The sequence below is a fragment of the Caretta caretta genome, chromosome 6, assembly GCF_965140235.1.
Source record: "Caretta caretta isolate rCarCar2 chromosome 6, rCarCar1.hap1, whole genome shotgun sequence".
NCBI lineage: Eukaryota > Metazoa > Chordata > Testudines > Cheloniidae > Caretta > Caretta caretta.
Genome location: NC_134211.1, coordinates 11758409 through 11776264, shown reverse-complemented (window position 1 = coordinate 11776264; position 17856 = coordinate 11758409). Strand labels below are relative to the sequence as shown.

At 49.8% G+C, this 17856-nt stretch overlaps 1 protein-coding gene across 13 annotated transcripts in view; it reads left to right on the top strand.

The window, feature by feature from the left end:
* CTNND1 (catenin delta 1) overlaps positions 1-17856 on the top strand; it is a 58504-nt gene that overhangs the window by 12336 nt on the left and 28312 nt on the right. For 9 of the 13 annotated variants that reach the window (XM_048855069.2, XM_048855071.2, XM_048855067.2 and 6 more), the window contains one exon: positions 17188-17306. The exons of the other annotated variants lie outside the window; for them this stretch is intronic. The gene's annotated coding sequence lies outside the window, so the exon portion shown is untranslated. The remainder of the gene's footprint in view (positions 1-17187; positions 17307-17856) is intronic. 13 annotated transcript variants of the gene reach the window in all.

Sequence of the window (17856 nt, the reverse complement as noted above, 5' to 3'; positions counted from 1 at the left end):
CAACATGTGTGACTCCTGTGCTGGGGTGGGGGCTGGGAGTGTGAATCTTGACATGGGTGCCCATGGCCTGCTACGTGGATCCTGCTATGCTTGGAAGAGAGGCTGGGGTGAATGGTTGCTGGTGTGGGGAGGGCAGGCAGCTCTGGGGTATCAGTTCAGCACTCTAGTGTGTGGCTCCTGCTGGGACATGGACCCTGGCATTAGTGTCCTGGTACGTGGCTCAGGTTTGAAGGTGTATTCCTCTGCGGTGGTTTAAGTAGAGGAGGAGCTGGCTGGGTGGATCTTGTGCAATGGGATCCACATGCCCTCTAGGGGCTGGGGCTGGATCTGGCTTTACTGCAGGAAGGGGAGAGCTGAGGCTAGTTCCTGTGGCTGTAGTATCTAGAATGCAGTGGTTTGGCTCCTCAGAGCCACTTTTGGTATGGTACTACTCTTTCCTCTCGAAGTGGGGAGCTCTTAAGATACTCTGCTCCAAGCTGCATTGAGCCCTTAGGGAGGAGGGTACAGGGAGAAACAAGAAGCAGTTAGCATGAAACCTGTGACAGTCTGCCCTGCCATGGCCAGTGGGGGCCCCTCCAATTTGCTGCTGCATACCTACTCTCAAATCTGAATGTGGAGAGGAGTTTCCTCTCCGATCTCTGAGGGGAGTCAGGAAGTGCCTGCACAGGGATAATTCACCTCTGTCTAGACAGAAATGGAATAAATAACTTTTTTATTCTGCATTTTTTTTCTCCCACTCTGTATGGGTCCCCAGCTGTGCAGGGAATGGGGGCATCTCAGGCGTTTGCGTAGCTGAGCCCACAGCCTCTTGCCAAGGAGGGCAGCCCTTGAACACACACGCATACAAATCTGCCTTTGACTGCCAGAGAGGACAGCTGCCCTGGAGCCAGATTGCTGACATACCAGTGGAACAATCTTTTCCCTCTGTTCTGCTGCCGACCCGCCCGCCCAGCTTCCTTCCCTTCTGCCATCTACACTTGGTTCTCTCTTCCCCCTGCAAGTCGAGAGGCGGTGTAACCGAGTTACAGCCTGGGCAGATCAGCGCTCATGTTGTGCTCCTGTTGCAATGGTGTTTCTGAGCAGGGTGGCTAAATTGCCTCGGTCTGGAGGGATAGGGAAATGAGGGCAGAGGAGAGGTTTGTAAAAGCTTCATGTGGAATGAATGTAGAGGTTGAATTTCCTGGGTACCCCAATAGTGTGGGGGAATCCCCACTGTTACTCAGTGGGTCTCTTGTGTATCTAAAGCAAAGGTTCTCAGACTGGGGGTCGGGACCCCTACGAAGGTTGTGAGGGTATTACATGGTGGGGGGAGGAAGGGTTGTGAGCAGTCAGTCTCCATCCCAAACCCTGCTTTGCTTCCAGCATTTATAATGGTTTTAAATATATAAAAGGTGCTTTTAATTTATAAGGGGGGGTTGCACTCAGAGGCTTCCTATGTGAAAGGGGTCACCAGTACAAAAGTTTGAGAACTACTGATCGAAAGGGATTTCCCCTCTGCAACAGAGATGGATTTAGGGACCTGCAGCAATCTGGCTCAAACTCTCCCATTCCACTTTCCACAGTCTCCCCTGAGAAGCAGAGCTCTCCGCTGGTCTAGTCATTTGTGATCTCTACTTCCAATTCCTTTCCTGACTGCTCAGTCCCCTGTGTGTAGAAACTTATCCTCCAGACCTACTTAGGAGAGTAAAGTCCCATTCTTGAGTCTCTCTTGCTTGGGGGAGGAGGGGTTGCATCTATTGCCCCCCTTCCCCCCAAATCTGGTTTGTAAGTGCCCTGCCTTTCTTATCTCTACCTCCTTATCAGCCTCTCCTAGTTGCTGATCCTTCCACATATAAGGTTAGGTGAGGCTGTGGTGTTGGTGCAAGCAGGGATGCAGGTAACTCACAGGAAGCCTTCCTAATTTAGGTATGTAATCCTCATTTCTGGGAGGGGACAGGGAGTGGGGGAGAGGGAAGTAGCCAGACCATTTTGATATCAGTGTGACTAGTTAGACCAGTCCTGTGTGTGTGTGTGTGACACATACTAGGGAGCAGCTTTTTCTTTCAGTCCTAGGCCAGTGCTCTGCTCACCATGAGATACACCTTGAATCTAGCCAGAGCCTCCTTGCTGAAGAGTGACTCATTCCAAGGAGGCTGGGCTCTGTGGGGTTTGCATGAGTACATGGTGTCTAAAATGCCTGCATGTGGAGGATCCAGATCTCCCAGTGGGGAAGCAGCTGACTGGGGGGCATCAGGGAGTGCAAAGTCCACATTGTGTTTAAAAACTATGCTTGTGGTTTTTCATAACAGCTTTCCTAGGAAAGTCCCTTTTACTTTCCTAGGGGAGGATGTGAGGTCACAACAGTGAGAAACAAAGAAACAAGTGAATGAAACAAAGCAAAGATGAGCTTCAGAAGCACCAAAGTTCACTTGGAGAATCTGAAGGCTGTCAAAGCAGCAGCCATGAAGACCAAAATCCTTGACATCTCCATGGCCCAGGCTCTCCCTGGCATGTCTCCTGACAGTGCAAACAAGAAGGTGTTGGTGGCAGCATCTGTCCACTGAGAACTGAGCTGGGAGCCCCAGCTCACTTCACTCAGACCACCAAACAGCCATGGTATAATGTGGTAATAGTAATGGCATGTCTGTCAGTACGAAACTATCTACCTCTCTCTTCCTCCAGGCTATACCAGAATCTCCTTTAGGAGAGGAAAAGCTAAAGGCCAGGTAGTGTTCTGAGGTGTGTACTCCCTCATTGGTACTTGGTCTCTGGGTGCTGCGTCATTTCTAGATTGAACAGTCAGACTTCAAGCCAAAAAATGTTCCTCTTCTAGCAACTTGGCTGGTTCCAGACTTTGAGTGTGTCTTGGTGAATCAAAGCTTCTGATTTGGTGGTGCTTGTGGTCTGTTCTGCCTTTTGGGTTGGGGCTATGCTGCTAGTTGGTCCCCCTCCCCTTATGAAATTGACACTTTTCTTAACCTGAAATTTTGTCTGTTAAACATTTTTTGTGAAAATTTGAGTTTTCTCAGCCATTTTGTTGTGCACCCCTCCCCCAATCTTGACCAGATTAATGGGGACTAGAATTGAGGGCCTCTAGATCTTTCAGGAGGGAAGGGGCAAAACACACTGACTTCATGTGCTACTGTGAACTGAGTGTGGAAATAAGGTTAATTTTTTACCCTCCATCTACTATTACTCTGTCAGCTGGAACTGGGTCAGGACTCCTAGGCTCTCTAACTTGCACAAGTTAGTTTGCCTCTTGATACTAGTTTCTCCATGGTATGCTAGGTTTAATACTTCCCTCATAGGGGAGTGATGGTTGATTCATGTCTGTAAAAACCTCTTCAGCGCCTCTGTTTGGAAATGGGTAGAAGTCCCAAGGGGGTGTGTGTGTGTGGGGAGGGGTGTTAAACAAGAAACAACCCCCTCCCCCCCCCCCCCCACATCCAAGTCATACTGATGACTTAAAAGCTCTGCTGGATTAGCAGAGGTGAACCAGTGCAAAGTAAGCAAGAGTAATGTGCCACCATGTACTCAATTTATGGACACATACCGTTTTGTTTTATGCTTAATTTTTACAAAATGTGCCATAGCATATGATTTGAGTCTTGGTAACATGATGCCTCTGCTATTAAAGGGAAGTTCTGGGGTTCATTATTGCGGACCTGAGGGTTATCTCTTTTCTTTTGGGAAGATGGGATGGTAATTGACCTTGTATCAGCTGTTTTAAAAACTATTGCTTGATAACACCCAACCCATAAACACCATGTCTCAAACCACTGGAGGAGGTTATTTGGAAAGAGCTCTTGGAGTAGCTCAGTCCCAAGTTGATGTCATGGGTGTTTCCTGCCTCACCAGCCTGGCTTCAGCTGTTGAGGTGTAACATAAATGTTTCTTGATCTGTGAAGTTCATTGCTGTGTGTGTAAGGTGTCCATTCTTGCTTATGATATTGAAAGCCACTCATAGAATAAGCTCTTCTAACTTGCCTGGGGGTCTTTGAAGGAGAGTTTCTCCAAAGGAAGGAGAAACCCCCGGGGTTGTGACATGAGGTTTTGTAGGGGTGTCTGGTGTCCTGGTATTTGGATGACAAACATCTTGTCCAGGTGTCAGTCTCCTTTAGTTGGAATGGAGCTATTTCTGTGCTCTCAGTACTGAAGTGGGGAAGTTGATGTTCATGGAGGGGAGTTGGTGAGGTCATCTCCCACTGCTGTGTATGACAGACATCTTGCCACTATGGTTCTTGGTCACTGACCCAATTGCTGCATCTCAGTTCTCAGGTAGCAGTTGTGCAGTAGTTCTCTTGCAGCTTTCTGGCCAGCTTTAGACTATTTTCTTCTGAGTCAGACCTTGTCAGAATGATCCCTGCATTTGGGGCTTCAAGGCTTGGAGCCCCTACGCTCAGGGAACCTAGAAGCTTCATCTCTAGAACAGTGAACAGCCCATCTTGAGTTGGATGAACTGGTCTGAACGCACAAGTGGCAGGGGTACTGCAGATCCGCTTTAGAACGCGGGCAGGCTTTCACATGTAGAGCCTTTCGTGTGCTGTGGCACCTAGTTATCTGACAGATCTCTGTAATTCACCCTTTCCCTAACTTGTTGTGTAAGCCACAATCTGCTAGGTTAATCTGTAAATTCTTGGGTTTACATGCTCCACTGTAGCATTCTGTGGAAGGCCTGAGTTCTGGAACCCACTCCTTCCAGCAATGTACACTGGAGTCTGAGTGACTAGGCATATCTCTTTAGTTATTCCTCTAAAACACCAGGTTCTTCCTCGAGTGGTTGTTCATGTCAATTCCAATCAGGTGTGTGCGCACGTGCACAGTACTGGGAAGATTTTTTCCCCCTAGCAACAAACATAGGGTTGGGCTGGGCACCCCCTGGAGTCGTGTCTTCATGATGTCCAATATAGAACCCTACCAACCCTGCACACACACACCGCCCCCACCCCTGGTTTCTTCTTACCACCAGTGATTGTAGCTGGAATTTCCCCTTGCTCTTCTCTTGCTTCAGCAAGTGGATTAGCAGTACTCTGTACGCTGTGCGTAATTAGTTTCCACTAGTTAGTATAGTTTAGTAGCTTCCTTAGAAGTTTTAGTTACGGGGGGTTTCCTCCCCCATTTTGTTGCTGGGGAATACCATGATTCCTGGACTTTAAGACTTGCCAGATCTGTGCTAAGCGCATGCCAAAAAATAATTCCTACACCTCCTGCTTAAGGTGCGTTGGTGAGGGTTACCAGAAAGACCACTGCAAGATCTGTCAGGAGTTCTGACCAAGAGCCATCAAGGAGAGGGAGAGTGCGTTATGGAGGCAGCTCTCCAATCTCATTCGGACCCAGGCACCACGGATCCCAGCATGTAGTCTTCACCGCGGAGCACTCGGGCGCCAAAGAAAGATGCTGGCAGGGAAGCTAGGCGCTATTATGCAACCTCTTCGGGGTCATTTGAGCCTTCAGCACTGGTCCCCAATCGGTGTCACAGAAGAAAGGTCAGAGAGAGGTCGAGCTCCTTCAGCAAAACCGAGGGACCAGCCACCAGTGACACCTCAGTCAGGCCACAACTCAAGGACTCAAAGTGGGGCCACATTGTCTCACTTGGGCAGGAGTCAGTCTAGTCCTGGCCCGTCCTGCTCACCATGCCCATCGGAGCATCTACCGCTCCCATCCACCTCTGAGGCGGCACGGGACCTATTGAGGCTAACAGTGCCGTTCTCTCCCAACAAGACAGGAGAGTGTCCTGGCACTGCAGGTCTCATCTAGACCCCCCCTCATCTCTAAGGGAAAGCCAGAAATGATAGCATGCCAATTCCCATCACCTCGGCCAGCTCCACCATAGAATCATAGAATGTCAGGGTTGGAAGGGACCTCAGGAGGTCCTCTAGTCCAACCCCCTGCTCAAAGCAGGAGCAAGCCCCAATTTTTGCCCCAGATCCCTAAATGGCCCTCTCAGAGATTGGCCTACTAAACCCAGGATTGTGAGTTCAATGCTCAAACCACTGAGCTATCCCTCCCCCCATCCAGAGTGTGTAGTTGGTCCCCTGCTTCTTGATGCTCTACCTCAAGAGGAGCAGCGCCACCCTGGTCTTCAGAGTCGGACTTGTACAGAAGAGCAGAAGATCCTCCTCGCAGCACCGTAGGCGGTCTCTCCCAATCCAGTGGGCCCTTCAGTGGCAAAATCCACAGCAGTGGCCTTTTTGTACTCCGTGAGACTTCCATCAAGCCCAGGGTCGGGTGCAGTGTTAGTGGTCTCCATAACATTCGTCCCAGAACCAGTGCCTCAGGCATTAATGCCGGCACCTGCAGCACTGTTCTTGGCACTGGTGCTGACTGTGGCACCACAACCAACTGCTTCGGCACTGGAGGTATCAGCGGCCCCCATTGCAGCCTCGGTGCAAGACACACCCTCGGAACCAGCACTGATACCACCTCCGTCATTGGTGCCAGCTGCCATGGTGCCCACAGGAACCCCAGCGCTCATGCCGCACCAGACTCTATGCCAGCACAGACACAGCATGTCTCTTGCACCTGCGGGACCAGGCCAGCCTTCCGCTTTTCCCACTGGGTCAAGAGATCCCTCTGGTGGGTCCGATAGGGAACAACCACCTACCCTGGTGGTTTCCTCTTCCTCTTCACCAGTTGAGAGCCTAGTAGGCACATTGGAGCCTTCTAGACCTGGGACTACTAGAGTGTTGCAGGAGCTGCTGCACCGAGTTGCCCAGGGTCTGGGCATTAAGGCAGAGGAAGTTGTGGATGATGCGGACCCTATGGTGGACATCCTGGCTCCCTCTGGCCCCACCCATATCGCTTTACCACTAATAAAAACAATAACGGACATGAACAAGACCCTTTGGCAGACCCCAGCCTCACTGCCACCTACAGCCAAGCGCAATGAGCACTAGTACTTTGTGCCCTTCAAGGGCTATGAACATCTCTCTTATCATAGAATCATAGAATATCAGGGTTGGAAGGGACCTCAGGAGGTCATCTAGTCCAACCCCGCGCTCAAAAGCAGGACCCATCCCCAATTAAATCATCCCAGCCAGGGCTTTGTCAAGCCTGACCTTAAAAACCTCTAAGGAAGGAGATTCCACCACCTCCCTAGGCAACGCATTCCAGTGTTTCACCACCCTCCTAGTGAAAAAAGTTTTTCCTAATATCCAACCTAAACCTCCCCCACTGCAACTTGAGACCATTACTCCTTGTCCTGTCCTCTTCCACCACTGAGAATAGTCTAGAACCATCCTCTCTGGAACCACCTCTCAGGTAGTTGAAAGCAGCTATCAAATCCCCCCTCATTCTTCTCTTCTGCAGACTAAACAATCCCAGTTCCCTCAGCCTCTCCTCATAAGTCATGTGTTCCAGACCCCTGATCATTTTTGTTGCCCTTCGCTGGACTCTTTCCAATTTATCCACATCCTTCTTGTAGTGTGGGGCCCAAAACTGGACACAGTACTCCAGATGAGGCCTCACCAATGTCGAATAGAGGGGGACGATCATGTCCCTCGATCTGCTCGCTATGCCCCTACTTGTACATCCCAAAATGCCATTAGCCTTCTTGGCAACAAGGGCACACTGCTGACTCAACAAGGGCACACTGCTGACTCAGATGCCCACGCCCAGCCTGTTTCCCTGGAGGTGGACTCTGCTAACCAGCAGGAGAGACCTTCAAGACCCTTTGCCCAAGAATAGGGACGCCAAAAAATTAGACCTTTTTGGGCAAAAGGTTTACTGCACAGGGGGACTGCAACTCCGTATATCCAATCAACAGACCATCGTCAGCAGATACTCCTACAATGCCTGCTTGGCGATGGCTAAATTTATGGAGTTGTTCCCCCTCAGACTCCTGCACTGAATTTTCAGCTTTGGTTGAGGAAGGGAGACTGATCTCCAGAGCCTCCTTTCAGGCAGCACTGGACAGGGCAGATGCAGCAACCAGGGTTATGGCTACTGGTGTGGCCATGAGAAGGGGCGCATGGCTCCAGGTTTCTGGCCTCCCCTATGAGGTACAGCAAACTATTCAAGACCTGCCCTTTGAGGGTGAGACTCTCTCTTTTCTCAGAAAAGTCTGACAAGTGTCTGAACAGTCTTAAAGATTCCAGAGCCACCCTCAGGTCCCTGGGCCTCTATACTCGCTCAACACAAAGGAGACATTTCCACCCACAGCCCCAGCAGCAGTTTGGTCACAAAACAGCCAACACAGGTCCAGAAGGAGGAATCTTAACGCCAGGGGAAGGTCATGCCAACCTTCTGGACAGGGCTCAGGACAACTCTAGCCATCTTCAGGGTCCAAGCTGGCCTTTTGAAGGCCTGCTTGAGGACGGTGTAGCACACCTAACAGTGGATACACCCCATCTTACCTTCTCATCCCCAAAACCCCCTTTCTACCGTGCATGGTATAGTATCATCTTGGACTGATGGGTGCTCTGCATGGTAGAGGGGATACTCCATCAAATTCTGTGCCCTTCCTCCCTTTCACCCCCCTTTCCCCGTCCCTCTTCAAGGATGCTTCTCACAAGCAGCTCCTTAGGAGCAACTGCACCTCCTTGATCTCTTTAGGGGTAGTGGAGGAGGTTCCTCAGGAACACTGGGGCAAAGGCTTCTATTTCTGGTATTCCCTAATACCAAAGGCGGCTTCAGACCCATCGTGGATCGCAGGAACGCAACAAGTTTGAAGAAACTCAAGTTCCGTATGGTCTCTTTGGCCTGACATCATTCCCTCATTGGATCCAGCAGACTGGTATGTCACCCTCAACTTGACGGACGCATACTTTCATATCGCGGTCATCCAACCCCACAAGAAGTACCTCACGTTTGTGGTGTGGTAGCAATTTACAGCCCTTCCGTTGGGCCTGTCAGCAGTACCTCTTGTCTTCATCAAATGCATGGCAGTCGTCGCTGCATTTCTGCGCAGGCACCGGGTACAGGTGTATCCTTACCTCGACGACTGGCTGATCAAGGGCCGCTCCAAGACTCAAGTGGAAACAAGTCGGATTCATCAGAGCCACCTTTGCCAACCTGGGTCTTCTAAACGAAGCGAAATCCACTCTGTCCCCAGTCCAGAGGATGGAATTTATAGGGGCAATATTGGACTCGACCCAGGCCAGGGCATACCTACCGCAAGCAAGGTTTCAGGCCCTGATTTGAGACCTCAGATGGTTTCCCACCACCACAGCAAGAAACTGCCTGAGGCATCTTGGTCATATGGCTACATGTACCTGTGTAGTGCAGCATGCTAGGCTCGGGCTTCGACCACTTCAGTTGCGGCTTGTGTCCGTGTACTGCCTGGCCAGAGACAGCCTGGACAGGATAGTGACCCTGCCTCGCCTGGTCCTCAGCTCCCTCCTGTGGTGGCTTGACCCTCGGGAGGTATGCTCAGGCATCTCCTTCACCAGTTCACAGCCATCTCCGTCACTAGTGACGGACACATCAGACTTGGGCTGGGGTGCATATCTGGGAGACCACAGGACTCGAGGCCTCAGGCAGATCTGGCTCTCCACATCAGTGTCAGAGAGCTGAGAGTGGTGCTTCTGGCGTGCCAGACCTTCCGAGCATGCTTAATGGGACAATGTATATTGGTCATGACCGGCAATGTTCTATATCAACAAATGGGGTTGGGGGGAAGGGTGCACGCTCCTCTCCTATGCCAGGAAGCTCTCATGCTGTGGGACGTCTGTGTTGAACGTTCAGTACACCTGCAGGCATTGTACCTCCTCGGAGTACAGAATGAGCTGGCGGACCACCTCAGCCCACTGTGTCCTTATTCCTGTGCTATACCCAGTCATGTTGGGCTTCTCCAAGACTCAGCCAGGCACCCTTCTGACCAAAATTACAATCCCAGTGTTTTCCACATAGTAGCCCACACAAGAGAAAAGGGTCAGACCTGCCATTACATTGAGGGAAAGGGCTATGACACCCTGAAATCTATGATCCCACCTCCCCTCAGGGGGAGAACCAGTACTGTAGAGAGATCAGTGTTCCCCAGTCAGCCAGAGGGCAATTAACAAGATGGTGCCTTTGCTTCCCTCTACCCACAGTGGAACATATCTGTGTGAGCAGCACTCCAGACCATGCAGACGCCCACATGTCAGTCTGGTTCACTTGTTCAGGCTCTGACTCAAGGACCAGACTGCATCAAACACTCAGTCCACCAGATCAGGCCTATCAAGTATCCATGACTAATGGATAAAAACACCCTCACGCTGGCACAAGTACTCCCCAATCAGAAAAAAGGTACAATCTTCCTCCAGAGGAGTGTGTAACATGGAACCCTGGCATAGCTACGAGTGGTTCCTTTGCCTGGATGTTGAGATTTCAATCTTCCAGAGGCGGGGCTTTCCCTAGATAGGTCTATTTGCCACTCAGTACAACAGGAAGTGCCAGCAGTTCTGCTTCTAAAATTGCAGCCCGGGCTCCAGTGCAGATGCGTTCCTCCTCCTCTACGCCTTTCCACCCATACCGTTCGTTTACAGGGTACTCCTCAAGATCTGGAGGGAACGAGCCCAGGTCATATTGATAGGGCCATGCTGGTGCTCTCAGCACTGGTACACCTCTCTCCTAGACATGTCCGTAGAAGCCCTGATCACCCTGCCACTCTGCCCGGACCTTCTGTCGCAAGATCACAGTTGTCTTCAACATCCAAACCTCGAGTTGTTTCACCTCATGGTGTGGAAGCTCCATGGTTAAACCTGATGGAGCTTTCCTGTTCAGGCAAGGTTAGGCAAGTACTCCTTGGCAGCAGAAAACCCTCTACAAGAGCCACATACCTTGCCAAGTGGAAGAGTTTTTCAATCTGGTCAGTGCAGCACCATTCGCCCCTGACGTTAGCCTCAGTGCCACTTATTCAGGACTACCTCCTCCATCTGAAGCAGCAGGGCTTTCATTATCAATAAGGGTGTACTTAGCTGTCATCTCGGCCTTTTACCCGGGTGAGGAGAGCCACTCTGTTTGCTAACCAGATGGTCAGCCAGTTCTTAAAAGGACTCGACAGGCTATACCCTAATGTCTGTCAGCCTATCCCTGCCTGGGACCTCAACTTGGCCCTCTCTAGACTCATGGGGGGGGGGGGTCCACCTTTGAACCGTTAGTGACATACTTCCTGCTCTACCTCTTACAAGGTGGCGTTCCTGGTAGCAATAACCTCAGCCAGGACAGTGTCTGAGCTCAGGTCCCTAACATCAGAGCCTCCTTACACCGTGTTCTGTAAGGACAAGGTTCAGCTCAGGCCCCATCCTGCTTTCTTCCTGAAGGTTATTTTGCAATTTCACATCAACCAGGACATCTTTCTCCTGGTATTCTACCCTAATCCATATTCTAGTGGCAGGGAGCAGAGGCTTCACTCACTAGAAGTTCGCGAAGCGCTACCTTTCTACATCGAAAGAACAAAGCCATTTAGAAAATCAGTCCAGCTTTTTGTGGCAGTGGCAAACAGAATGAAGGGCCTACCTGTGTCCTCACAACGCATCTCCTCCTGTAGCACTCGTGTATGCAGAACGTGATCCAACCTTGCAGGGGTTCCCACACCCCCGATCACCACACTCCACCAGGGCGCAGGCTTCGTCAACAGCCTTCCTGGCCCAGATCCCTACTCAGGAAATCTGCAGAGCAGCGATGTGGTGGTCCTCCATCCACACCTTTACCATGCACTATACCATTACCCAGCAGGCCAGAGACATGTGGCCTTCTGACGAGCAGTGCTCCAATCAGTGGAAGATTCTGTCCCCACCTCCTGAACTTGGGCTTGTGAGTCATCTGGTTGGAATTGACATGGACAAGCACTCGAACAGAAAACTCTTACTCACCTTCTCGTAACTGTGCGGGGTCGGCAGGGCTCTATACTGGATGCCATGAAGACACGACTCCAGGGGGTGCCCAGACCGACCCTACAGTTGTTGCTAGGGAAAAATCTTCTGGCTACTGTACACATGTGCACCTGATTGGAATGGACATGAACAACACCTCTCTAACGACAACAGTTACGAGAAGGTGAATAACTGTTTTTTGTCACAATTTTTTTTGGTGGCCTCAAATTTCAGCCACCAACTCTTGCTGGTGGCTGCTCTGACAATTTTTCGTAAAATACTTAACTCTAGGAAAAACAAATATGCCCACATACATGCTCAAATTGTAACTCATTTATGTAGGGTTTTGGTTTTTTTGCAGACTCAATAAAAATAATGTATACTTGTGTCTATTCTTTACTGGACCAAAACTGAATAGAAACACAATTAAGGTGCTTTGCATGTTGTTCCTGTTGCGCTTTTTTTTTTTTTTTAAAAAAGACTTGCTAGCTACTAAGTCTGTTGTTAAAAGTGATATAAACGTATCAGTTTTCACAGCAGACTTACTCAATTCTGGGAAGATGGGGGACAAATTAAGTTCTGGATGGGGCGGTGGGTAGGGAGGCAGCAGAGGTATGTATAGGAGGCAGCAGGGGGATGGAGCCTGCTGCCCACCACCCCAGGGCTGAAGCCCAAGACTCACTGAACCCGGGAAGGTGGGGAACTTCCACCCAGCTGCCTACTTCTCTGGCATTTATGGCTCCAGGGGAGAGGCTTTGGCCACAATAAAAGCCCCTGGTAGTGGCATTTGAGAAACTCTGCTCTAAAGTACTCAGGCCGTGTCTACACTGGCACTTTACAGTACTGAAACTTGCATCTCTTAGGGGTGTTTTTCACACCCCTGAGCAAGAAAGTTTCAGCGCTGTAAAGTGGCAGTGTAGACAGTGCTGAGAGCTGCTCCCCTCATGGGGGTGGCTTGCTTCACACCCCGCCCCCCCCCCCACACCCACACACTGGGAGAGCTCTCTCCTAGCGCTGGTGCCGCGACTACGCAGCTGCATTAAAGCACTGCACTTCAACATTGGTAGTGAAGATATAGTCTCAGTGTTTAGCTTCTCAGTAGGGATTATATATGGAGCAGAGGGGGTCTTGATGTTAGCCCTGAAAGATGCTAAGCCCTTATCTTACTCAGTTTGCATTTATAAATCCGAAGATTCTTGCTACCTGTGCAAAATAAACCATTGTGGAGATGTACCTTGGGGGCGAGGGGTAGTGTGTCGGGGGGGGGGATGTGCGTGGTTGGTTGTTTTTTGTTTTTTGTTTTAAGGCTGACGTGTTTCCAGGTAAATGTTTTGTTTTGGGTCCAAGTGTGTCATAAGCCATTTTTAGGGGATCACAAGGCTGTGGAAGAGGAAGGTTTTGCTGCATTTCCTAAAAATACTCAGTCTGGGTTTGCCTGGTTTCCTCGGGAAGTTAGTTCGACCCCATAGCTCTTCCATGCTTTGTGATCCACATCCACATCTTTGTGGAAGAGCACAGCTGTCAGTGGTTCATAGATCAAAATTTGGTCCAATGGAGCTGAGGCTTGATTTTGCTACTGCTTTGAAGATTAGGACCAAGTCTTCATACTATCATCAGATGCTGAGGGCTTGTCTACACTGGCAATTTATAGTGTTGCAACTTTCTTGCTCAGGGGTGTGAAAAAACACACCCCTGAGTGCAGCAAGTTTCAGTGCCATAAAGCACCAGTATAGACAGTGCCCCAGCCCTGGGAGCCGCGCCCCTTGTGGAGGTGGGGTGGGTGGTTTGTGTTTGTTTTTGTTTGTTTAAAAAAAAGAAGTGTTGGGAGAGAGTTCCCAGTGTAGACTAGCAGCCATTGGAGAGACTGCATGAGGTGCTGCTTCACTGTATGAATTAAGGGTAATGAGGTACTACTATTCATGGGTGCATCTCAGAAAACTGCTCTCTTCAGATACACTCGAGGGGTATTGGAGAGTGGGTGTGGGGAAGGGTGAGTGGGGTGTTCTTGGTGTTTGAAAAGTGGGAGAGACGTAAGGCTGAAGGAGCTGCTTCAGCCTTGCATGCAAACAAAGTTTAAGGGCATCTGTCTGAAAATTTCAACCTCTGAGTGCTGAATATGGTAGGATGCTGCTATACTGTGGCGTGAATGGTGTCTGGCATTAAGGTGTTCTGCATGTAATCTATTCTAGAACTGCTACTGCTTAGTGCTAATGAAAACCTAGATCTTTGAAGCCTATACAGAAGGAGACATCAAAAGAAGCAATATTCTCTAGTGGCTAAGCCTTAGCATGGGACTCAGGAGGGTCTTTTCCCCAGCTCTCCCACTGACCTGCTGGGAAGCCTTGCACATGTTGCTTTGCCTGTTTCACCTCCCTGCCCTTTGTCTTGCCTTTTTTAGATAGCTCTTGACCTGAAGGGCTTATACAACTCGGCATATATACAGCACCTAGCACAACAGGACTCCAAGGTGCAACTGTGATAAAGGGGTAATAACCACGAACGCTTGGTTTGCCAAGGTTCCATGTTACACACACTCCTCTGGAGGAAGATTGTACCTTTTTTCTGATTGGGGAGTACTTGTGCCAGCGTGGGGCTGTTTGTATCCATTAGTCATGGATACTTGACAGGCCTGATCTGGTGGACTTGAGTATTTGATGCAGTTTGGTCCTCAAGGCAGAGCCTGAACAAGTGAACCAGACTGACATGTGGGTGTCTGCTTGGTCTGGAGTGCTGCTCACACAGACTTGTTCTACCGTGGGTAGAGGGAAGCAAAGGCACCATCTTGTTAAGTGCTCTCTGGCTGACTGGGAACACTGATCTCTCTACAGTGCTGGTCCTTCCCCTGAGGGGAGATGGGAGCATAGATTTCAGGGTGTCATAGCCCTTTCCCTTCATGTAATGGCACGTCTGTCCCTTTTCTCTTGTGTGGAAAACACTGGGATTGTAATTTTGGTCAGAAGGGTGCCTGGCTGAGTCTTGGAGAAGCCCAACATGACTGGGTATAGCACAGGAATAAGGACACAGTGGGCAAGGAACTGAATTCTTGCCCCTTCTCTTTGTGTCTCGCAGCCTCTAATGTGAAGGAGACAGGAAGGAAACTGCATCATTACTGCTACATTCCCATATCTTGTACATCATACTCCTAACCATTCTGTTCATTGCATTAAGTTAGGAACTAAAGAACTGGCTAAATAAATACACCTGTTAAAACCAGATTCCCAAAGGGCATGGGCTTGCTAAGTATTCTCTTGTGCAGATCCGTGCCAGTGACAACAGATGCCCATTCAGTTGGGCCTAAGCTGGCAGCTAGGCAGAAGGTTGCAATATCTTTAGGTACCTCTTACCATAGTATTATGAGCACCTCACAATCTCTTTTAAATACTTATCCTTGCAACATCTCTGTGAGGCAGGATGGAGCTATTAGCTGCTCTCTGCCTCAATTCCCTCCTGTACAATACAGATAAATGACTCACCAGGGTCCGTACAGGAAGTCTGTGGCAGAGTAGGGACTCGAACGCAGGGCTCCCAAGTCCTAGGCTCATCCTCTTCTCTCTGCTTTGAAAACTACCTATTCCACATGGCTAACAGGGCAGCTGATACCAAGGGGGAGAGGATTGGGAGCTGTTACCACAAATGTGCTATGAAGAGACAAGAGTAGCTGTCTAATAAGGACTCTGCTAGGATTGGGAGGCAGACACCATAAAAAAAAAAAAAGTCTTTGGGGAGGGGGTGGCTTTTCTCCAGGGTGGAGCACAGGGCAAAATTCTGCTCTGAAAACTAACATTGGAGAAAAATAGGCCAAAGGTTCTGGCAATGGCTTTCAGAAGCCCCTTTGCTGATGAGACCCAAGGGGTGTGATTTATGCTCAATCCTTGGAGAAGGAGCTGGTTGTCTGTGTTTCACTGGCTAATAGATAGTGAAGGGGGAGGAGGTTTCTGTCTGTCAAGTCAGCAGTGCTGCCCTGTCTCAAAGTTTTGGCTTGCAGTCTCTCTAACTACAAGTCTGTGTCCTCCTCCCCTGTGCCCCAGTACCCCATAAATGCTGGAGCCCATGGGCAGCCTGGGGCCCAGCCCTCACCCTTGCTTAGACTGGCAGTAGAAAGTCACTCTCACCAACCATTTGGGGTTAGCAGGCAGCCTGCAATCACTTCTCTCTGAACAGACTTCCTTCTTTCTCACCCCAGAACCATGGTGCTGGAAGATAAAGCAAATTGATTTGTGCGTTGGGAGAAGAGGCACGTGCTGGTGGGGATAGGTGTGTGCGTGCCTATCACGGTCTCTTCTGCTCATGCTTCGTATGTGCCCAGCAGTAGAACTGGATTTTTTTTATTGGTGAAGGAAGATTACAGGGCGGAGGCCACCAGATGTTAAAATGCAGTTCAGACTGTCTCCAAAGCAAATTGAAAATCTCTTGCTGGGCTCAAAGTCCTCTCTGTGCTGTAGTGCCTGATAAGAACTGAAGCCAAGAAGGCTATTGTATGTCTGAAGAGGTCTTGGACAATGAAGGAATAAGACCTGCTAAAAGGGGCAAGCCTGGTTTGGTTTTACTGTTACAAGTAAAATGACTGGAAGGCCTCTGCTTTAGAGATCCGTGCGTTGGAGTAACTGGGTTTGCTGTATATTAGATTTGAGGGGCATAGGTGGAGCCCAGGGTTGGAATAGCAGGGTGCAGTGGGCTGGGGGACATCAGCAAGAATGGGGCAGGGCATGCTTTGGAGGGGAAGAAATACAGCACAGACTTCCTGTCCCTGCACCCTGTGTCTGTTTTTCAAACAGTGCCTATGTCTTCCTTGTAACTTTGGTGCACAGCCCACTCTCCACACACTGGTGTCTTGCTGGGGAGAGTGGGAAAGTGAGCCAAGGCAGCTGGTGCAGAGGCCAGACTAGCCCTGTCATGGCTGTATCTGTTGCTAAAATATCTTAGCAGACATGCTGGGATGTGGTCTGAGATGGGTGAAGGAGGGGCCCACCCCTCTACATCAGTGTAGGTTTCTCAGGAGAGTGGGTGCTGAGGGTGCCAGTGAAAGGCTACCTTGTCCTGGTAAACTAGTGGGAATGCATCTGGATGACTGTATGAAGTAGTGGGGACCAGCAACCTTTGGAATCGGGTAGGCAGCACTGGGGCAGGTTTGGTTATCACCAGTTTGCAGCAGGAAGTAAAGATCTGCTGTGTTGGATGCTGCACAAGATGTGTACAGCTGACCCCGAGGAGCCCCCACTGATGAGAGGCATTCTCGTCTCCCATGACCATCCCCATCCCTTGCAGAAGGGGTTGGAAATGGTACTTGAGGTCACGTTGAGCAATTCCATGTCCCTCCCATAATCCCCTTCACTACTGTTCAGTTCTAGCCTGCCGTCTGTTGCCTCCCTCCCTGCGTTACGTTCACTCTGGTTTTCCCTGACTGTCTCTACAGCTCTCTTACCTCCTGCTTCCTCACTGGTGGTGGCTGGGCTGCTTCTCCCATGATTTTTTGCATCTAGACCTGGCTGTGCTGTGCCTTAGCCAATCAAATCCGACCTTCCTTCCTTACAGGTGTGTATGGAAAACTATTTAAATATTTAATTAAACTCTTTGATTTCTTCCTTTTTTCACTATATGTAATGTAATTCTCTGCAAATACAGAAGGTGGGTCAGAGGGCAGTGCGACTCCTGCCCCTTTAGGACTTAGGGTCACAGATGTTCCTCACAGGTTGTCTGACTGTCATAGGCCTCACTGGTTTGAGATTCATAAAGTTAATGTGGAAGCTGAATGTTCCTCATGGGGCAGGGACCCATTAGGGGAGCAGTGTCTAATGGGGTTTGAAACTCTGGACTGAATTAGCATGGACTGGGTTGGGTCTCACAGGTCAAGTAGGTAATCCTCTAAACTGCAGCACTCTGCCTCCATCAATGAATGGGGTGGCAAGAAGCCTCTCCCCTTACCAGAACAGATACCCACCAAAACTCTAGTCAAAACACCTCCCTAGAGGGCCTCTTCTCACCTGGAGCTGGTGAAGGAGCCTATGATTCCTCTCTCCCTTCCAGCCAGACTTATCACCACCTGTCCTATGACTGTCTCACTCACCCTTCCTTCCACCAGGTC